Genomic DNA, 23735 nt, shown 5'->3' with positions numbered 1-23735 from the left:
TTATTTCTTCTTGTCTGAGCACTGTGGATAAGATTTCCAGTTCTATGTTGAATAATAGTGGTGAAAGTGGATATCATTGTCTTGGTCCTTTCTTAATGGATACACTTTTATTTTTTTCCCCATGGGGTACAATGTTGGCTGTAGGTTTTTGATATATGTCTTTTTTATGTTGAAGTATAATCCTTCTATTCATACTTTGCTTAGAGTTTTTATCAAAAATAGGTGCTGGTTTTTATCAAATGCTCTTTCAGCATCTATTGATATGACCATATGATTTTTATCTTTCATTTTGTTTATGTGGTATATCACAGTTATTGATTTGTGAATATTGTACCAGCCTTGCATCATTGGGATAAATTCCATTTGGTTGTGGTGAATAATTTCTTGATATATTGTTGAATCCAATTTGCTGATATTTTGTTAAGGATTTTGGCATCCATGTTTATCAAGAATATTGGCCTGTAATTTTTCTACTTTGTAGTGTATTTATTTAATTTTGACTTAGAATTATGCTGCTATTATGAAAAGACCTTCCACGTCTTTCTCCCTCTTGAATTTTGTGGAATAGTTTGAGGAGAACAGGTGTTAGCTCTTCTTTGAATGTTTTGTAAAACTCCCCTGTGAAGCTGTCCAGACAAGGGCTTTTGTTTGGTGAGAGTTTATTGATTATTATTTCAATTTCCTTAGTTGTTATTAGTTGGTTCAGGTTTTCTGACTCTTTCTGGTTGAGTTTTGAGAGAAGATATCCTTCTAGGAATTTGTCCATTTTGCCTAGGTTGTCCAATTTTTTTGGCATATAATTATTCATAGTATTTTCTTACAATCCTTTGTATTTCTGTGATGTCAATTGTTACTTCACCTCTTTTGTTATTTATTTTATTTATTTGGGTCCTCTCTTTTCATTTCTTGGTGAGCCTGGCTAAAGATCCAAAATCTTGTTTATCTTTCCTAAGAACTACCTCTTGGTTTCACTGATCTTTTGTATTTTTTTAGTCTTTATGCCATTTATTTCCTTTCAGATCTTTATTATTTTCTTCCATCTACTTACTCTGGGTTTTTCTTTTTGTTCTCTTTCTAATTCTTTAAATGGTAAAGTTAAATACTTTATTACAAATTATTGTTTTCTCTTGAAGTAGTCCTGTAATGCTATGAACTTCCCTCTCAGGATTGCTTTTGCTGTGTCCCATAGATTTTGGGTTGTTGTGTGTTCATTTTCATTTGTTTCCCGGAAGTTTTGTATTTCTTTCTTGATCTCATTGGCAACCACTCATTTTAATAACATGCTATTTAGCCTTTATGTACTTGAATGTTTTTGAGTGTTTTTATTGTAATTGATTTCTAGTTAGATGCCATTGCAATCCAAGAAGAGGCTTGATATGATTTCAATCTTCTTGAACTTGTAGAGACTGTTTGTATCCTAACATGTGTTCTATCTTTGAGACTGTACCATGTGCACTTGAGAAGAATGTATATTCTTCAGCTTTTAGGTAAAATATTCTGCAAATATCCATAAGTCTATCTGATGTAGTGTGTCATTCAGGGTCTCTCTTTTTTTGTTAATTTTTTTTTATTTAGAAGATCTATCCAGTGATACTAGTGGGGTGTTGAAATCCTTTACTACAACTGTATTGCTGTCGATCTCTCCCTTAAAGTCCTCCGGAAATTTTAAAATATGTTTTAATGCTTCTGTATTGAGTACACATAGGTTTACCAAGATTATATATTCTTGTCCCATCAATTTTTTTTAATATTATGTAGTAACCTTCTTTGTCTCTTATTATGGCCTTCATTTTGAAGTCTCTTTTGTCAGATATGAATATTGCTACTCCAGCCTTTTTATTTGTTGCCATCTGCATGAAAAAAATTTTCCCTTTTTTTCACTTTTATCCTGTGTGAGTTGTTTTTCTGAAGTGGGTCTTTTGTAGATAGCATGTATATGGGTCATGTTTTCTTTTCTATTCAACTACACTATGTTTTTTGATTGGAACATTTAATCAATTTACATTTAAAGACATCATTGGTAGGTACTTATTTGTTGCCATTTTAATTCTTTATGACTGTGTTCCTTTCTTTCTCTCTGTCTTTCTCTATATATTTCTTCTTCTTCTTTTTTTTTTTTTATCCTCACCCGAGGACACTTTTTCATTCTTTGTTCAGATAGAGTAGGAGGGAGAGAGAGAGAGAGAGAAACATTGATGTGAAAGGGACACATCGAGTGGCTGCCACCCGCACGACCAACCAGGGCCGGGGACAAACTGCAACCGAGGTACATGCCCTTAGCGGGAACCGAACCCGGGTCTCTCCGGACCGCAGGCCGACGCTTTAACCGCTGAGCCAAACCGGCCAGGGCTATTTCTTCTTTTTATAACAGTTCTTTTAGCATTTTTTTGCAGTGCTGGTTTAAACTCCTTTAGCCTTTTTTGGGGGTCTGTAAAGCACCTTCAATTTTGAATGATAACCTTGGTGGATATAGTAGTCTGGATTCAGTACCATGTCTTTTATTATTCTGTATACTTTATGCCACTCTCTCTGGCCTACTGTGTTTCTATTGAGAAATCAGCTGACAATCTAACGGGAGCTCCCTTGTAGGTAACTCTCTGTCTCTCTCTTATTCTGGGTTGCTTTAAGATTCTTTCTTTGTCTTTAATGTTTGCCATTTTAATTATGATGTGTGTAGGCTTGTGTTATTTTGAGTTAATTTTGGTTGGGACTCTCTTTGTTTCCTGGACACAGTGACTTTTTCATTGAGCAGGTTAGGGGAGTTTTCTGCCATTATTTCTTCAAACAGCTTCTCTATTTCTTGCTCCGATTCTTCTTTTTCTGGTTCCCCAATTACTTGGATATTGTTATGTTTCAATGTGGATGTTCTTACATTTCATGTAGTCTCAAAGCCACCTTAAACTATCCTCTTGCTTTTTAATGTTTTATTGTTTCTATGTGTGTTTTCATGATGATGAAATTTCTACAAAGATTATTGTAATTATCACTAAGTTCTTTTAGCATCCCTATAACAATTACTTTGAAATCTGTATTTGATAAATCCCTTGCCTTTTTTTTCATTTAGTTTTTTATTTTGAAACTTCTTCTTGCTCTTTCATTTGGGTCTTGTTTGTTTGTTTCCCCATTTTTGCTGTTTCTTTGTGTGTGTGTGCATGTATATGTGTGTGTGTATGTGTTTTCCTGTGCATTGGGTAAGACTGTTATGCCTCCCAATATTGGTGGGGTGGCCTTCTTGTAGAACTCAGTGGAGTAGTCTTCTTGATTTTCTGAGCTGGGTGCTCTAAGAATGACTCTGTATGGGCTATGTGGGCTCTCCTATTGAATTTGGGTCTTCATTGCTGTTGTGTTTGTGGATGTGTTAAACCCTCAGGGTTGTTGACTGTGAATCTCAACCTCGAACATGTTATACCAACTGTTGCATAGGTGCTGACAGAACATAACAAAGGAAAATCAGATCAAGTGAAAACAAACAAACAAAAAAACCCCACAAAAATATTAGCTACAACAATAATAAAAGCAACAGCCTCAACAAAGAGATTAAAAGACAAACAAACAAACAAACAAAATACACACACCAAATATTATGATGCATGAGACCAAAATAATTACAGAAAGGAAACAAAACAGAATATGAAAGCAAAGAAGGCAGATACCAGAAATAGGGTAAGTATAAAAAAATAAAACGTAGAAAATAATGAATAACATAATAATTTTATAAACTAATAATGCTAAATAAAATAAAATATAAACTAAGAAAGTAAAAAATTAGAAAAGAAAAACATTGAACAAAAAATAAAAATTAAAAAAATAACAAAAACAACTATCACAACAAAAACAATCTTGTATCTGCTATTTATGGAGCTTGCTGGATTTTGCCCTGATGTTGTTGGATCTGGACCCTTAGTGTGTGAGTCCCTGCCCTTTTGGACAGTTCTCTAATGCAGGCCAATGTGGATCACTGTCCCTGCCTGGTCCTGGGCAGCCTTCCTGAAGACCTGCAGTGGAGACCCCAAATAGTCTGGTGGGTGGGGCTTCCCTAGCCCAGAGGCTGGGTCTGTTTTAGGCCTAGCCCCTTGGGCTGCTTTCACTTCTTCCACAAGATTTGGCTCTGTGGGGTATAAGGTCCAATCAAGATGGTTAAACAGATTTGTATTGGAGCTGGTCTGTGGGCTCCTTCTGCTAAGCTCTGCTGCAGAGTGCCCTGAGCACATGGTGGATGAAAGGTGGGAGGATGATGGCACAACAGAAACACATCTTGGAAGACCCAATGCCTGCATTCACTGAGCCTACCTGTGTGTGCATGCAAAACTTAGTAGAGTCCCTTCCATATATGTTTTCTTTATTCCTCAAGGGTTACCTCTCATAATAATAGGTATTATTAACCCAGTTTGCAGAAGAGACATAGGTTTCATGGGGTTGGTCATGGGGTGTGAGGGACCCACTTGCTCATATTGTTGTCACATGTCAGTGAAATAACCAGAGACGCACAGCTGAATTGTAAAGAAGCACTTCATTAAACTGGCAGGCTGGGGGAGGGGGGGTACAATTTCCCCAGATCCTCAGCACCAGATTCTTTTTGCCAGTTCTATTTTAAAGACAGAGGCCCCATCCCCTGGTTACCCCCCATCCCCAAGGGACAGGTACAATAGTGCATGTGACAGCGATTACAGAAGTCAAAATTAGCATTATTCGCTGGGCTCACAAGTACCTGCAAATGCCTACAAATACCAATACTTGGAAACTGCAAATGCCTCCCAACACAAGGGGCAACTATAATCTTAGGCAAAATTTCTTTCCTTCTAGGAATAATTAACCTATTATTGGAAAAATATTAAGAAAGCTCTATTGATGATAAAAATGAAGTCATTTAATTGCCATAGCCAAGGAACTTACATAAGAATGGAATCTGTCACCTTAGCCTCAGAGCCCAGGTCATTCCCCACTGGTTTTCTTGACAAGTCAAATCCTTGACTTGACTTAGGCTGTTTATTAGACACGACCCAAAAGCTAGGAGTAAACATAATATAGCAAGAGGGCTAGCAATCACGGATAATAGAGTTATAAACCAATTTTCAGATTGTGACCTTTTTCTTTCTTTTTCCTCAATATTTTTTCTAACTAGTCATAAACTTTCTTGAATAATCCCTGAATTATTTGCATAAAAATAGCATTTTCTCCCAGTGCAACACATAATCCTCCTTTCTTAAGAGATAAGAGGTCTAATCCTTCCTGTTCTGTAGGAACTTTTCTAAGTTCCCAGTTTCATTGGGGCGCCGGTCTATAAAAAGATTCCCCTGCACAGTCATAACCAGAAAAATCAGAGTCCTGATAAATGCTAGAGTCTTATCTGGAGAGGCCAAAACCATCCATTTTGCTTTTTACTCCTCAGCTGGGAATGGTGCTACCAGATCGGCACGTCATTGGTGCAGGCAGAATGACAGTGTATAGTTTCTTCCAGGCCGAGTCAGTCCCTGGGTGGTAAACTTCTTTACCCATATTGAGTCTCCAGGTGGAAAGGGTGCACAGGGTTCAAGTTGGGCACAGGCGGGGTGTCACAGACTTGTTTATGGACAGCTTTTTTGGCAGACTGCAGAGTCTGCAAGAACTCTAACAGGGCAAGGGGAGCAGAGTAATCCACTTTTCACCAGTTTCTAATGTAAGTTTGGTTAGGGTTTCTTTTAAGGTCCTGTTCATGTACACTACCTTCCCAGAACTCTATGGGCAGTAAGCACAACTGAGCTTCCAATTTATATATAACTCTTTAGAGATATCCTGTGATTTCTTTGCTATAAAGCAGGGCCATTGTCTGATCCAAGAGTCAGGAGTAGCCTAAACCTAATACTCCCTTTATTACATCCCAGACTTTTATTCCATTACCAGGGGCAAACTCTCTCTCTCTCTCTCTCTCTCTCTCTCTCTCTCTCTCTCTCAGTGTCTTACTTTTTTTCCTTTCTTGAGTATTCCTCCAAAGTACTGTCTTCCTGTAATATGTATGTCTCTTTCTTCATCCTTTCTTATCTTTTTATTTCTTCTGCATAATCTTTCTCTTTTTATTTCTTCCCTCTACACAATCCTTCTTTGACTTGCATAGACCCTCTGTGACTTTCTTAGTCCTTCCCCTGAAATTAACCTGAGAGCTTGCTAATCTATCTGCTGTTTGCACATTTTCCAGTTTTACATCTTCTCCTCCCTACTCAGACCCACACATTTCTGGTTCCCTTTGTCTTGCCCTTTTCCCTTTGAACTTACTGGACATTATCTGGCTCTCTGGAGTTTAGTAAGCTTGGTGTAACCAAACTGGGTAGTCTGATGCAGCTGGTTAACTAAAGTTCAACCTAGAGCCTCTGGGACTTACAACATCCCATCAGGCAGTGTCTACCATTCATTAATTTTTTTTTTTTTTTTTTTTTTTTATGTCTTGTTTCTGCTTGGCTAGGACATTTTCTGACCTAGTGTATCTGGAGAGGCCCCACTATTTCTGGGGTTGCCTCCCAAGTGTTCTGATCTGAAGCAGATTTTCCCATGCCCTATCAAAGAGCCTGGATTAGGGCTATGAGTTCAGCCCATTGGGCTGAAGTTTCCCTGTTCAAGGACTGTGACAAGACAACATGGTCAAGAGTTACTACTGTTGCCCTGGCATACCTAATTTCTTCCTGGACACAGCTGCTTCTGTCCATGAACAATACCTCATCTGATGATGGCAGTGGATGTTCCATCTGCTCTATGTCAATTAACAGGCAGTTTTGTAGAGGTTTCACCAGGTCATCATCTGGAGGCAGGCTGGCAGGATTGATGACCAATGACCTGAAGTGGCGGAGGCCAGAAGTTCAGCAATCACTGGAGAAGATCACGTCTAAGTAGAGGGTATGAGCACTCCAGCATAACCAGAAACAAATGAGTCACCATATTTTTCTATGGTCCTTTTTGAAGTCCAAGAGTAGGTTAGGAGCCCATTGGATCAGTCAGAACTGAGTCTGTTACAACATCATCTACCTGGAAACTAACTAGTTTGTCCACCATTGTCTTGTTATTCTTGGCTCCCAAGGGCTCAGTTGGAAGAAGTCCTGGCTCTGTCATTTTTCCAAGTTAAAGATTTTACTTTGTTTCTTTCTTTTTTTTGCATGTAGCTGTCCAATTTTCCCGACACCATTTATTAAAAAGGCTGTCTTTACTCCACTGTATGCTCTTGCCACCTTTGTAAAATATTAATTGAGCATGTTGCCTTGGGTCCATTTTTGGGTTCTCTGTTCTGTTAAACTGGTTTATGTGCCTGTTCTTGTGCCAGTACCAGGCTGTTTGATTACAGTGGCTTTGTAGAATAACCTGAAATCTGGTAATGTGATCCCTCCTACTTTATTCTTCATTTTCAAGATTGCTGTAGCTATTTGAAGTCTTTTTTTTTTTTGGTTCCATATAAACTTTTGAAGTATTTGTCCTAGTTCTGTGAAGTATGTTGTTGGTATTTTGAGGGGGATTGCATTGAATCTATAGATTGCTTTGGGTAGTATGGACATTTTAATGATGTTAATTCTTCCAATCCATGACAAGGTTTGTGCTTCCACTTTTTCATATCTTCCTCTGTTTCTTTTTTCAATGACCTGTAGTTTCTGTGAATAGGTCCTTTATTTCTTTGGTTAAGTTTATTTGTAGGTATCTTAATGTTTTTGCCGCAATGGTAAATGGGATTTTTTTCTTAGTTTCTCTTTCTGTGAGTATATCATTGGTGTATAAGAATGCCATCAATTTTATGATATTAATTTTGTATTCTGCTACTTTGCCAAATTCAACCTATACCATACACAAGAATAAACTCAAAATGGATAAAAGACTCAAATGTGACTCATAAATTCATAAAAATCCTAGAAGAAAATGCCAGCAACAAAATTTCAGACATCATATGCAGCAGAATTTTCACTGATACATCACCTAAGGCCACAGAAACAAAGGAGAAAATGAACACATGGGACTACATCAAACTCAAAAGCTTCTGCACAGCAAAAGATACAATCTTCAAAATGCAAAGGCCACCCACTGTATGGGAGAAGATAATTGCCAATGATGTATCAGATAAGGGGTTAATTTTCAATATATAGAGAGTGCTCATACAACTCAACAAAAGGAAGACAACTGAATTAAAAAAAAAAATGGGCAGAGGAACAAAATAGACACCTCTCCAAATAGGACATACAAATGGCTAAGAGACATATGAAGAAATGCTCAACATCACTAATCATCAGAGAGATGCAAACTAAAACAACAATGAGGTATCACCCCAGAGCGGTCAGAATGGCCGCCACCAACAAATCATCAAACAAGTGTTGGTGAGGGTGTGAAGAAAAGAGGACTCTAGTATACTGCTGGTGGGAATGCAGACTGGTGCAGCCACTATGGAAAACAATATGGTGTTACCTCAAAAAATTAAAAATTGAACTGCCATTTAACCCAGTGGTCCCACTTTTAGGAATACCCTAAGAAGCCTGAAACACCAATCAGAAAGAATATATGTACCCCAGTGTTCATAGTAGCACTATTTACAATAGCTAAGATCTGGAAACAGCTCAAATGTCCATCAGTAGAGGAGTGGATAAAAAAGCTGTTGTACATATATGCAATGGAGTACTATGCAGCTGTATGAAAGAAAAATCTCTTATTCTTTGAGATGACATGGAGGGACCTGGAAAGTATTATCCTAAGCGAAACAAGTCAAACAGAGAAGACAAGTATCATATGATCTCACTTATTTGTGGAATATAATGAACATAACATTCTGAGGAATGGGGTAGTCCAGAGATGTGGAAGTGGGGTACAGAGTGACAATTCCCAGAAGAGGGTGTGGTGGGGGAGAGATAAACCACAGAACTTATATGCATGTGTGAATGAATAATGGATATGGACACAAAGCAGGGGACAGGGCGAGGAGGGAGAGGAGGGGCGGGGGGAGTAGGGGAAAAAAGAGAAACATCTCTAACAAAAATAAATAAATTAATTTAAAAATATTTTACTTTGTTCTTTTACACTTGACTTTGCCCTTATCTTTTCTATCCCTAATTTGGACCTAGTCCTGCCATCCTTACCCTTCCTAGGGTGATCCTCTGCCTTGGGTCCCATTTTCCCTGAGGCTGCTATTATTATCTTTGCTATTTCAACTAATTGGGCTTTTAGTCCAAACAGGAGAACATGGTAAAAGTGTCCAAGGAAGCCCTCTCCCTGGCAGTATTTGGGTCCCACAGTGGGCAAAGGGATAGGAACATTTTCTCCAACTCCAGATTTTCCAAAGGACACAGGAAAGGGGAACATCATCCTAGCATGCATGTTTATGCAGGGCAGAGTTTTTTTCAACTCTCCAAGAGCACTTCATACCTTTGCCTGGGATTCCTATTTTCAACTCCTCACAGTTCAGGGAAGCCTGTTGGAAACTTGCTGCTGCCAAACCTGGGGCTGACAGATGGACAGACAAGCATCCTGAGCTAACATAGAAGGAACACGCCTCTTCTGTGGCCTGACCACCCTCCCTGGGGAACCCTGTGGCCCCTGCATGCCCTGCAGCCTCTGGGTGAGTGGTTGTGCACCTGCCTGTTCCCCCCATTTCCCAGGAAAAAAGGCTCTCCACACTGAACCTCAGTCCTGATGCACGGCACTATGTGGGATACACAGGGCAGCCAATTAACAGGGATGGCCCCTGAATCACTTATTACTCTGTTAACTGCCTGTAGCAGCTGAACTACAAAATCTTGATATGGCTCTTCAGGTCCTTGTCTGATAGATGTAAGATCTAGCAAAATTTTCCTTTTTGTTGGGAGCTCTTTCCAGACCTTCAAAGCACAAATATTAATGGCAGCTGTGGCAAAAGATGGTGGGAGAGTCTTTAAGGACTCATAGCCTTTCTTGGCTTTCTTCAAATTTTTCACTACACTTTGCTTCCCCACTTTATTAACCCCCTGCACAGGATCAAGGCAATCCCTAATTAGAGCCCAAGTTTGTACCAGAAACTTGTTTGGGCCTTTTGCTGTATTTCTGCCTTGCAGGCACTTCCCTACCTTATCCCAGGTTTCTCTTGGGGCCTAGTTTGGGGCCCACTACCAGTATTTTTGCCCTAATCAGAACCTTTCTCAAATCCTTCTCTACGAATGTTTCAATATCTTCTGGGCAATAGAGCTGCTATCCATGATTAGACTAACCATAACAAAGTTGAGAGAGACACAGTAGGGAGGCAGATGAGGACAAAAACAAGGGAAGATACACAAGACAGTAACTTTTGCTTCATCCACCTGGCCACTCCCCGCACAGGTGAGGACTCACACAGGCTTTGTTACAAAAGTTGTGGAGCACGGTCACTCACACACAATTACATCCACATAGTCACACTCAAACCGTTTGAATTTCCTTCCAGAAATTTCCTATTCTGAGCAGCACCTATACCACTTGGGAGGTGATCAGTCTCCCCTTCTGCCCCAGTGGTGGGTCTAAATGAACAGAGTTTGCCAGATTTGAACCAGAATTTGCCAGATTTAAACCCCTTTCTAACCTCTTAGGGGGATTTCCAGGAGAGGAGAGGCTGCACTGTGTCTGACCCTCTCACTTTCATCAAGATAGACCAGTGACCCAGAACTCACCTCCAGAAGCTTTTACCAGGTCTTTTTTCATCTTTTTGGAGACATCTTGGTCTCCCCCAGCCACTCATCATAAAACCAAGTAGGATCTTCAGGGCCCTGGAACTCAGGGGATGCTTCTCCTCAGATCTATAGGGATCTGGCAGCCGGATTGGGAGAGGCTGCCCATCCTAGGTGTCTAGGCCTTGGTGTAGCAACACACCAGGAAATCTGGGGCCTCCCAATGTTGTAACATGTCAGCAAGATAAGCAGAGATGCACAGCTGAATTATAAAGGAACACTTCATTAAGCCAGTGGGCTGGTGGTGGTGGTAGTGGTGTGTGTGTGGGGGGTACAACTTCCCCAGATCCTCAGCACCAGATTCTTCTTGCTGGTCTGATTTTAAAGACAGAGCCCCATTTCCCTTTTGGCCCCTGCCTCAGGGGATTGGTAAAATAGTGGGTGTGACAGCAATTATAGAAGTAAAAATTAGCATTATTCACCAGGCTCACATGTACCTGCAAATACTGATATTCAGAAACTGCAAATGCCTCCCAACAAGTGGGGCAACTATAATCTTAGGCAAAATTTCTTTACTTCTAGGGGTAATTAACCTATTATTTAAAAAATATTGAAGAAGGTCCACTGATGATAAAAATGGAGTCACTTAGTCTCTTTAGCCAAAGGGCCTACATAAGAATGGAATCTAGTTACCTTAGCCTCAGGGCCCAGGTCAATATTCACAAAAAGGGGCTTTGTTCTGAACCATACTTTGAAACCCATTTAGCTAGATTCCATTTGGTCTTTTACACTTTAGGCTACTGATCTAGCTACTTACTTTCATTTCCTTTGTATTCAGACTTGAGGTCATATGCTCAGTACCCAGGCATAAATTAGGGCACAGTGTCAGATTCTGTGTGCCAGAATCTATTTCCCTCTAAGATTTGTATACCTCTTTTGTGTGTTCTTTTGTCACTTCTTTAAAAAAAGATCCATTCATTCATTCATTCATTATTACAAGGAAAAAGGAGGAGGAGGAGAAGGTGTAGAAAAAAAAAAATCCAAAGCAGGGAGAGCAAAGAAGGCTTGGCTCATGGAGTGAAAATTTAGAATTGTAAGGGAGGAAACTTGCAGTGAAAACTGCTTTTTTTTTTTTCCAGATTCAGGAAGCAGCTACTTGATGCATTTTTCAGCTTTTGTATCTGAAAAATAGAGATGCTAATTTCTGAATTTCACCTCCTATCCAAGGGCATTAGGAAGATGAATGAGCTTCCATTTAAAATATTCAGAATGCTTTTGGTGTCCCTTGATGATACTGTGTTGGCTCAAATAAATTTTGTTTCAGCAAATGAGTGTTTTAAATCCTTGTAAGCAGCAGTGAACACCACCCTTTCACTAAGCATGGACCTGTATTTTACCTTTAAAGAGACATTCTAGTTAATATTTTATTCTTTTTTCCAAGCTCTGAATGTGTCTGTGACCACTGACTACACACAGCAGTCCCCTGATGCAGGGACTGGTGCCACTGACACTGTTCATACAAGTCCCAAAAAGGTCAAGTGATATTCTGAAAATACTCAGCTGGAAAGGACCATAATGTGGAGCAACCTGACACCAAGCCCATGCTTAGAAGGAGTAAACTACTTCTTCTCTTCTTAAACAGGACCAAGTGGGCTATGGAATATCTACTTATTTTGGGTTTGTCTCATTCATCTTTATGTACTTATGCCCCACAAAAGTGCTTCCTCAGAAATGTTCTCTGTGTCATGTTTCTATGTTCAGGACAAGTCACTTCAGGAGGAACCCTGAGTAATGCTGTACAGCAGATCTCAGGCATGTGGAGTGCATGCCCCTTGGTACCCTGTGAGGGCTGCCATTCTTTGTCAGGCTTTTCTTTCTTAAGTCTGACACCAGCCTTTCTTCTTGTACATTAAGTCATATATCCTGGATTTAGTAGAGGTGAGGAAAGTCTGGCCTGTGGGCTTATATTAGGCCCACAAAATCAACAACAACTAACATCATATGTCTTATCAAAGAGAAGCAGTTCCAGCCATCACCTTAGGAGTGAGTTAATTAAATGTTTGACTAAATATAGCAGGCTAATTTTTAAGTGGACAATTTTGTATGGCCTGCAAATGATGTTATGAATATCCAAATTGTTGTTGGTTTAAAAATGGTTCTCCACCTCTGATCTATTGTCACCAAGTTAGTCATTGTTCTCTTTTCACTGAGTATTTATTCACACAGTTACTGGATCACTATTTCATCTTCTCTTAAGGCTAAATATTTGAATTATATCCTAATTCAACTTTTCTTTCCAATTTTTAAAAATATTTCAATCTTCTTAATCTATTTCACTGTGTACATTTGGATGGCCTCCCAGTTTCCCACACTCCCTGAAGGTCCTGGGATTGTGTAGTAATGGGGTGTGATTTTGGCTCCATGTTTAGCACTGTACTAACAATGGTGGCTCTGTGATGTGGACTCAGGTAATTTCTATTCAGACATCCCTGATTTCTTTATCCAACCTATGTCCCCACCCTACAGCATGCTGTTGTCCTAACTTTAGCACTCATACTTTTTTCAAAACACTTGGCCTTACTGTTGAAGCTCAGAAAACTAGTAGTGCCTATGGATTTGCTGTTCCTGGTATTCAGTAACCAGGAACAAACAGCTATATATATAAAAGTTCAGCTCCCTTACTCCCAGGCAGAATACACTCAGAGAGATGTTGCTTATCCTCCAGAACCCTCTGCAGCACCAGGCTGCAGCTTCTCTCTACAGGACTTCCCTGATGCCCTGCCCCATGTGACTTTTTTCTTTTCCCATTATCTTTTGCTCCCTGCCTGACTCTCCTGGGACTTTTTTCATAACCACTCACTTGCCCAGGAATTCTAATCTTGGGCCTGATTTCTGGGAGAATCTTCCAAACATATTAGGGTTTCAATAACTCCTCTAGGTCCCAAAAGCTTTTTGGCTAACTTCATTTGTGTAACCCCAAGCACCATGTTCACTTGCACTTATATTTGAATTTCTCACTTAAAGTGGAATTTCTGCCAGTTATAACTTCATGAGAGTCTACACTTTAGATCCATACAAGGAGGCTGCTTTTAGAAGATATCCTAATATTCTGTGTAGAAGGTAGATCTCTGGGTCAAATAGGCTGCTATGCCACTATTAACTCTTTGTGCACATGAGAGAGAGCAAGATCAACTCTGGGTGAGCTACTTAATCTCTCTGGGCTTCAGATCTAAACTGTGAATTAGAGGCAATGATAACATCTTTTCTTCATGTTGAGAGGGTTCAATGGCATCACCATGCAATGTGCTTGATCTAGATGCAGTGGTTCTCAACCTTCCTAATGCTGCACTCCTTTAATACAGTGACTCCCAACAATAAAATTATTTTTGTTGCTACTTTGTAACTATAATTTTGCTACTGTTATGTCTTAGGTGACCCCTGTGAAAGGGTCATTTGAACCCCAAAGAGGCTGCGACCCACAAGTTGAGAACCACTGATAGAGGCTCTTGCTATCATTCAATGTGCACTAAACACTAGTCCTTTACACTTTTTTTCTGAAATCACAGCCCTAAGGGCATCTGGGAATGTATCTATGATAATTCTCTCTTCCATCACTTATCTATGAGGCTCTCTTCTATTGCGTAAGGCTGGGAACAAGTGAAGAGACAAGAAAACACTCTCCTTACTTTTTTGACCTTCTGCAAAGTGACAGCAGGAGCCAGGAGATGCATGGACTGTTCTTTTTTATTTTATTTATTTTTTGTTTCAGATATTTCTCTTTATTTCCCCATTGATACCCTTCTCCCCCCCACTCCCCGCCCCAACCCAAGCTTTGTTGTCCATGCCCATTGATTATGCATACATGCATATAAGTTCTGTGGTTTATCTCCACCCTTCCCACCCTCCCCACCTCCTCTTCTGGGGATTGTCAGTCTATACCCTACTTCCACATCTTTGGGTCTACCCTGTCCTTCAGACTGTTATGTTCATTATATTCCACAAATAAATGAGATTATATAATATTTGTCTTTCTCTGCTTGGCTTGTTTTGCTTAGGATAATACTTTCCAGATCCCTCCATGTTGTCTGAAAAGATAAGAGAACATTTTTTCTTACAACTGCATAGTACACCATTGTGTATATGTACCACAGCTTTTTAAAAAATTAATTTGTTTTTGTTACAGATGATTCTCCTTTATTTATCATTGACACCATCCTCCTTATCTCCACCACCCCATCCACAGCTGTGTTGTCTATGTCCATTGGTCATACATACATGCCTATAAGTTCCGTGGTTTATCTTTTCTGTTCCCAAACCCCCTCTTTTGAGGCTTATCAGTCTGTACCCCACCTCTCTGTCTCTGGGTTAATTTTGTTCATCAGTTGTATAGTTCATTATATTCCACAAATAAGTGAAATCATGTGATATTTGTCTTTCTCTGCTTGGCTTGTTTTGCTTAGCATAATACTCTCCAGGTTCTTTCATGCCATCTCAAAGGATAAGAAATATTTATTTCTTACAGCTGCATAATATTCCATTGTGTACATGTACCACAGCTTTTTAATCTACTCATCTACTGATGAACACTTGGGTTGTTTCCAGATTTTAGCTATTGTTAATAATGCTATTATGAGCATAAGGGTACATATATTCTCTTTGATTGGTGTTTCAGGCTTCTAGGGTATATTTCTAAAAGTGGGATCACTGGGTCAAATGGCAGTTCAATATTTAAATTTTTTTTTTTTATCCTCACCCAAGGATATTTTTTCATTTTTTGTTCAGATAGAATGGGTGGAAAAGAGAGAAAGAGAGAAAGAAAAAAACATCAATGTGAAAGGGACACCTCCAGTGACTGCCTCCTGCACACTTGTCTGAAGAGCCAGGGACAAACTACAACCGAGGTACGTGCCCTTAGCAGAAACCAAACTCGGGTCTCTCTCAACCACAGGCCGATACTCTAACTGCTCAGCAAAATCGGCCGGGGCTTAATTTTTAACTTTTTGAGGTAATACCATAGTCTTTTTCACAGTGGCTACACCAGTCTTCATTCCCACCAGCAGTGTACTAGTGTCTTGTTTTTTCAACACCCTGACCAACATTTGTTATTTGATGATTTGTTGATGGCAGCCATAATGACAAGTGTGAGGTCATATCTCATAGTTGTTTTAATTTGCATCTTTCTGATTATTAGTGACATCAAGAATTTTTTCATATGTCTCTTGGCCATTTGTATGTCCTGTTTGGAGAGGTGTCTATTTAGTTCCTCTGCCTGATTTTTAATTGGATTTTTGTCTTCCTTTTGTTGAACTGTATGAGCACTCTATATATATTGGAAATTAACCTCTTATCTGATGTAACATTGGCAATTATGCTCTCCCATAGAATGGATTGCCTTTCCACTTCGGTGATTGTTTCTTTTGCTGTGCAGAAGCTTTTGACGTTGATGTAGTTCCATGTGTTCATTTTCTCCTTTGTTTCTGTTTCCTTAGTGATATATCAGTGAAAATTCTGCTGTGTATGATATCTGAAATTTTGTTGCCTACATTTTCTTCTAGGATTTTTATGGATTCATGAGTCACATTTAAGTCTTTTATTCATTTTGAGTTTATTCTTCTGTATGGTGTAAGTTGATGGTCTAGTTTATTTATTTATTTATTTTGGACGTAGTTGTCCAATTTCCCAACATCGTTTATTAAAGAGGCTGTATTTATTCCACTGTATGCTCTTGCCCCCTTTGTCAAATATTAATTGAGCATATTGGCTTGAAGATGTAATCAAGACTCTCCCAGCAAACAAAAGCCCAGGCCCGGACGGCTTTACAGGGGAATTTTACTGAACATTCAAAGAAGAATAATACACAGTGTGTTCTTAATTCCTGCTAGGTTATTCTTTATTTCCACTTGGTTGGTTTTCAATGTTTCTAAACTCATGGTGCTGATGTCCTTACTCATGCTGTTGAGCTTCCTCAAGATCATGGCTCTGACCTCTACCTCTGATAATTTGCTTAACTGCATTTCATTTATTTGCTCTTTGATAGAGTTCTCTTGTTCTTTCATTTGGGATTTGTTTCTTTGTTTCACCATTTTGACTGTCTCGGTGGGTTTTGGAGTCTGCCAAGTTTTCCCTGTGGGTGTTGGTGGTCTGCTTTTTGTGGCTCCCCCCACATTAAACACCACTGTCAAGTCTTACTTTTCTGGGTAGATTTGCAAGCCCAGGAAATCTTCAGTTATTCTCCAGCATTTTCCTGGAAGCTAGTAGTGTCAGTTACTCAGTGCCTTAGAATGTAGCCCTGGTATTCTGCATAAGAAAATTTCCATAGGGTGGGATAGATGCTGGTTCTTAATGAGCCTCAATTTCTATTTCTTTGCCTCACCTTGGAAAAGCTGTTTCTCCCATGGTGGGGGGGAGGGGGTGCTGCTTTTCCCCACAGCTTGGGGAAGGAGCACACTGGCTACTTTCCTTTGTGGCCACAACTCAGCAAAAACTCTGAGTGCCCTCCAAATATCGGGTGTCCCCACAGAGTTCCAGCCCACTCTGCCCTCCCTCTGTGGTATCCCCCAGGTAAGTGGCTGTGGCTATTTTAGTGCTCTGTCCCAGCTCTCTGTGCTGTGGAGTGGGCTTGGTCTTTATTCCCCAAGGGCACTGCTCACAGCTAAGACTGCTGCTGACCATGGGCTCCTAGCCATCACCCTCTTATGCCTCAGCAGATCCTACCAGTATTGTTGGTTATATGGTCCTCTCCTGCTGCTTTTCCTTTGCTTTTTTGAGGATTTGTCTTTATTTTAGTTGTAATTTCCATTTGGTCCTCGGAGATAGTTTGTGTAGATTCCATTCACTCCACCTCCATTTTCACATTTCCAAGCCTATGTTGTGCACAGCTGGGTCACACAGGCCTCTCTGGTGCTCCTGTACCCTGCAGGTCCTGCAGGTAACTAGATTGCACAGTCCCTTTGGGGACCAGGGTTTATGCCTGTGTTATGGGTTGCTGGGTTGCACAGGCCTCTCTGGTGCTTCAGCACCCCACAGGTCCCATGGGTAACTGGATTGCACAGTCCCTGCTGGGTCATACAGGCCTCTCTGGTGCCCCTGCACCCTGCAGGTCCCAGGGGCAGGCATCTGAATCCCACAAGTTTCTCTTGGGCTCTGGCCACTGCACTTCTGAGCTGCTGGAGTGTACATGCCTCTGTGGAGCCCCAGGTCCCGCTGCTGGCGGCTGGGTGTGCTGCTGCCCCATGGGTCTCAACTTCTGTTCAGCTTTTGCTGTAGATTTTGGGGATGGGTCTAAGCTGCTGGTCTGTGCTTCTGTTGCCTGGGAATGGAAGTCTGCTTCCCAGCCTCTGTTGCTGGGGGGGTATATCTGGACTCTGATGGGGCTGCTACTATGGGGGATGGTGCTTGGCTCCTGGCTGTGTGAGGCTTCTGCGGCCAGCACCTTGGCAGCTCCATACTGTGCACTGATCTGTGTTGACACAAAGTGTCCACTGGTCTGATGGTGCCAGGTGCGCTGGTGTGCTCAGATTGCTGGTCTCTAGCTGCTCCCACTGCCTCTTCCCAGGGAAGACCTGGGATCTTCCAAAATGGTGGGACCTCCCCACAGGTCAGGGAGAAGCGCCCTGAAGGGCCGCTTACCACGGTAGCCAGCTGCTTCTGTCCACAGCACAGGAACCTTCTGCTCTGTGTCTCTGCACTGCAGGAGTTTGGTCATCTATCTTCACGTTCATTCACACTCTCTCATACACTAGCTTACTCCCTCACACACTCACCTTCCCTCCTGTTCTGCTTGCCACCATTTTCCTAAAAAATGCAACTCAGTTTAAACTGTGTCAATACTATACAGATTTACTTAATGTAAATTTATAATCTGCTTTCACATATGGTATGGCAAGTGTGACATTAATATTAATATTATTTAGTATTATTTAATATTTCCTTTTTCCATAGTAACTTTATAGATACTTTGTCAAGCTTCATTGAAAAATATCACAGATTACACTAGAGATTGTTAAAATTTATTGATTAATTTAAGAGTATCTATATTTGTGTAGTACTGGCACTTCCCTTTTAGGAACACTGCATATCCTGCATCTATTTCTCTTTTTCATGTCATTTTGTAAAAATATGCATGCCATATGTATGGGTATGGATTATTTAACTTACATCTATGCATTTTTCAATTTGTTTATTCCTGGTCATTTTACCCGGTTTTTTACCATTTTGAATGCCATCTATTTTTCTTTTTTCTGATTATTGCCAGTGAGTTGTTATTAAGCTTCCTTATTCAACTCCCTTATTAGTTATAGCAGCTTGTCAGTTTATTCTATTGGTGTTTTTAAGTAGCCGAATATTTGGAGTTAGAATTTCAGAAACACACAAATTAGTGTTTTTAATAACTTTCTTTTCATTAAAGAGTTTTGACTTAAGGCTTTTTACAGTCGCAGGGGGGGAGGGGGGCACAGTTCAATAATTTATTTTTTTCTTTTTTTTCCCTCACCTGAGGACATTTTTTCATATTTTGTTCAGATAGAGTGGGAGGGGGAGAGAGAGAGAAACATCGATGTGAAAGGGACATATCGTGTGGTTGCCACCTGCACGACCCAATCAGGGCCAGGGACAAACTGCAACTGAGGTATATGCCCCTAGCAGGAACCGAACCTGGGTCTCTCTGGACCATAGACCAACGCTCTAACTGCTGAGCCAAACTGGCCAGGGCAGGTAAATAATTTTTTAAATATAATTTTATTCAACCCACATTCAATTTATTTCAGAGGAAAGAATAAAAGTCAGGAAAGGGAGAGAGTGCTTGAACAGAAGGCTGGGGACCTCCCCACAGTGAGGGTACTCAGGGATTTCCCAGGAGACCTCCAAGGGTTATTACCCACTCAGGCTTTCTCGTGCTCTTGCTAGAAGCCTAGAATGTGCATCCCAGAATAGCACTCTGCTCTGGGGAAAGGGTTTTAAACTACTCTTGGATCTGAGGTCTCTTCTTTCTTTACTTCTTCTTTTTTCCCCCCATACATTTTTGTACTCTCCTCACAAATGTCTTGGATATAATTAGAAAATACACTGTAATACTATCCATGTATTGTGAGTTCCTTAGTGTTTTCACACCTAATATCCTCCATGTATCTCAACATCATGTAAACTGTCATTCTGTTCAGTGGAATTGAAGCTTTTGCTCAGAATTGTTGCCTTTGTTTTCAGCAAATCTGCAAAAATGATAAAAACAGCTAAGTGATCTTGAGAGGAATGAGTAAGACATGTTTCTTAGGAGGTTGTTGGATGCATCGGGAAATAAGTCTCTGTCCTCAGGCAGAGTCCCTATAAAAATACTGAAAAAACAGGCAGAACCCAAGCAGGAGCCACGGCTGAGAGGAGGGAGGAGGAGGAAGAGGAGGAGGAGGAGGAGGAGGAGGAGGAGGAGGAGGCGGCGGCACTGGACCGGGGGGATTGTCAGGATTTAAACAGACCACATCATGCGTGAGTACAAGCTAGTGGTCCTTGGTTCAGGAGGTGTGGGGGAATCTGCTCTGACAGTTCAGTTTGTTATAGAAATTTTTGTTGAAAAATATGACCCAATGATAAAAGATCCCTACAGAAAGCAAGTTGAAGTAGATTGCCAACAGCGTATGCTTGAAATCCTGGATACAGCGGGAACAGAGCAATTTACAGCGATGAAGGATTTGTATATGAAGAATGGCCAAGGGTTTGCACTATTATATTCTATTACAGCTCAGTCCACGTTTCATGACTTATAGGACCTGAGTGAACAAATTTTATGGGTTAAGGACACAGAAGATGTTCCAATAATTTTGGTTGGCAATAAATATGACCTGGAAAATGAGCGCGTAGTTGGCAGAGAATAGGGTCAGAATTTAGCAAGACAGTGGTGTAACCGTGCCTTTTTAGAATCTTCTGCAAAGTCAAAGATCAATGTTAATGAGATATTTTATGACCTGGTCAGACAGGTAAATAGAAAAACACCAGTGGAAAAGAAGAAGCCTAAAAAGAAATCATGTCTGCTGCTTTAGACCCGCAGTAAGCAACAGCTCTGAGCCAGATTACAGGAATGAAGAACTGTTGCCTAATTGGAAAGTGCCAGCATTCCAGACTTCAAAAAACAAATCTGAAGAGGTTTCTCCTGTTATTTATATATTATATGAAGAATTTAGATCTTATATTGGTTTGCACAAGTTCCTTGGAGAAAAAAAAAAATTGCTCTGTGTATATCTCTCGGAAAATAAGACAATAGTATTTCTCCTTTGCAATAGCAGTTATAACAGATATGAAAATAAATATACTTGACTCTAATATGATTATACAAAAGAGCATTGATGCATTTCAGAAGTCAGACATTGCTACTATAATCAAATGATTTCATATTGACCTTTTTATCATGATTCTTCCTGTCAGGCACTAAAACATTGAACATTATACTTTATATCTGTAATGATATAGATGATGAAATTTCTCCTCAAACTCATTACAGCAGATAACTTTCTTGAGTCATTGACTTCATTTTATATTTAACAATTATGAGATATCATTCTGTCATTATATCCTAATTAAAATAGTTTGTGCATAATGCTTTGGAAAAATGGGTCTTTTATAGGAAAGAAAAAAACTGGGATAACTGATTTATATGGTTTTCAAAGCTAAAATATATAATATACTAAACCGACTCTGATATTGCTTCTTGTGTTTTACTGTCAGATTAAATTACAGCTTTTATGAATGATTAAATTTTAGTACATTTTCAAAAAAATACTGATAAAAACAGATAATTTTACCTTTTTCTTTTCTTTTTATTTATTAATTTGTTTTTGTTACAGATAGTTCTCATTTTTCCCCCATTGACACCCTTCTCCTCTGTCCCCTAGCCCCATCCCCAGCTTTGTTGTTTATGTTCATTTGTCATGCATACATGCATGTAAGTTCTGTGATTTATCTCTACCCCTCAAACCCTGCTTCCCTGAATCTTGTCAGTCTGCACCCTACCTCTATGTCTCTGTGTTAATTTTGTTCATAAGTTTGTTTAGTTTATTATATTCCACAAATAAGTGAGATCATGTGATATTTGTCTTTCTCTGCTTGGCTTGTTTTGCTTAGCATAATACTCTCCAGGTTCTTTCATGCCATCTCAAAGGATAAGAGATCTTTCTTTTTTACAGCTGCATAGTCTTCCATTGTATAATGTACCACAGCTTTTTTATCCACTAATCTACTGATGAACACTTTGGTTGTTTCCAGATCTTAGAGATTGTAAACAGTGCTGCTATGACTATAGAGGTACATATATTCTTTCTGATTGGTCTTTCAGATTCTTTAGAATATATTTCTAGAAGTGGGATCACTGGGTCAAATGGCAGTTCAATTTTAAAATTTTTAGATAACACCATATTGTTTTTCACAGTGGCTGCACCAGTCTGCATTCCCACCAGCACTGTACAAGAGTCCCCATTTTTCCACACCCTCGCCAAAACTTGTTGTTTGAAGATTTGTTTATGGTGGCCATTCTGACAGGTGTGAGGTGATACCCCATAGTTGTTTTAATTTTCATCTCTCTGATGACTAGTGATGTTTAGCATTTCTTCATATGTCTCTTGGCCATTTGTATGTCCTCTTGGGAGAGGTGTCTATTTAGGTCCTCTGCCCATTATTAATTATTTAGGTTTTTTGTCTTTCTTTTGTTGAATTGTATGAGCCCTCTCTATATTTTGGAAATTAACTTCTTATCTGATGCATCATTGGCAGTTATAGTCCCCCATATAGTGAGATCCTTTTCCATTTTGATGATTGTTTCTTTTGCTGTGGAGTTTGATGTAGACTCATATGTTCATTTTCTCCTTTGTTTCTGTGGCCTTAGGTGTTGTATCAGTGAAAATTCTGCTGCATATGATGTCTGAGATTTTCTTGCCTACATTTTCTTCTAGGATTTTTAAGGCTTCATGAATTACATTTAAATCTTTTATCTATTTTGAGTTTATTCTGGAATATGGTTTAAGTTGATGTTCTAGCTTCATTTATTTGCAAGTAGCTGTCCAATTTTCTCAATACTATTTATTGAAGAGACTGTCTTGTCTCCACTGTACACTATTGCCACCTTGTCAAATATTAACTGAATATATTGTCTTGGGTCATTTTTTGGATTCTCTATTCTGTTCCATTGATCCATCTGCCTGTTCTTGTGCCACTACCAGGCTTTGTAGTATAACCTGAAATGTAATCCCTCCAACTTTGTTCTTCCTTTTCATGATTGCTGTGGCTATTCGGGCTTTTCTTTTCTTTTTCTTTTTTCTTTTTTTCTTTTTGGTTTCATATAAACTTTTGGTGTGTTTGTTCTAGTTCTGTGAAGTATGTCGTTGGTATTTTAATGGAAAGTGCATTGAATCTATAGATTGCTTTGGGTAATATGGACATTTTAATAATGTTAATCCTTCTAATCCATGAATAAGGTATATGCTTCCACTTTTTTATATCTTATTCTATCTCTTTTTTCAGTGACCTGCAGTTTTCGTTGAGGAAATCCTTTATTTCTTTGGTTAAGTTTACTCCTAGGTATCTTAATTTTTTTACTGTGATGGTAGATGGTATTGATTTTTACTTTCTCTCTCTGAGTTCATCATTGGTGTATAACAATGCTGTTGATTTCTTGACGTTAGTTTTGCACCCTGGTACATTGCCAAATTCATTTATTAAGCCCAGTAGATTTTTAAAGGAAACTTTTGGGTTTTCTACATGTAAAATTATGTCATCTGTGAATAATGACAGTTTCACTTCCTTCTTTTCAATCTGAATCCCTTTTATTTATTTATTTTTCTATCTGATTGCTGTGGCTAAGACTTTCAGTACTTTGTTAAATACGAGTGGCAAAAGTGGGCATCCTTGTCTTGTCCTTGTTCTTAAGGGGATATTTTAATTTTTGCCCACTGAGTATGATGTTGGCTATAGGTCTTTTATATATGACCTTTACTATGTCAAGATATGATCCCTCTATTCCCAGATTGCTGAGCATTTTTATCAGAAATGGGTGCTGGATTTTGTCAGATGCTTTTTCAGCATCTATTGATATGATCATATGATTTTTATCTTTCATTTTGTTTATGTGTTGTATCACATTCATAGATT

General features: G+C 39.4%; 1 pseudogene; it reads left to right on the top strand.

Moving 5' to 3' along the window:
- The first annotated feature begins 20049 nt into the window (after positions 1 to 20049).
- Positions 20050 to 20671, top strand: LOC118618918 (annotated as a pseudogene).
- Positions 20672 to 23735: the final 3064 nt, after the last annotated feature.

Source organism: Molossus molossus, unplaced genomic scaffold, assembly GCF_014108415.1.
Source record: "Molossus molossus isolate mMolMol1 unplaced genomic scaffold, mMolMol1.p scaffold_m16_p_6, whole genome shotgun sequence".
NCBI lineage: Eukaryota > Metazoa > Chordata > Mammalia > Chiroptera > Molossidae > Molossus > Molossus molossus.
The sequence above is the reverse complement of the archived record's forward strand: the minus strand, read 5'-3'. Positions and strand labels throughout refer to the sequence as shown.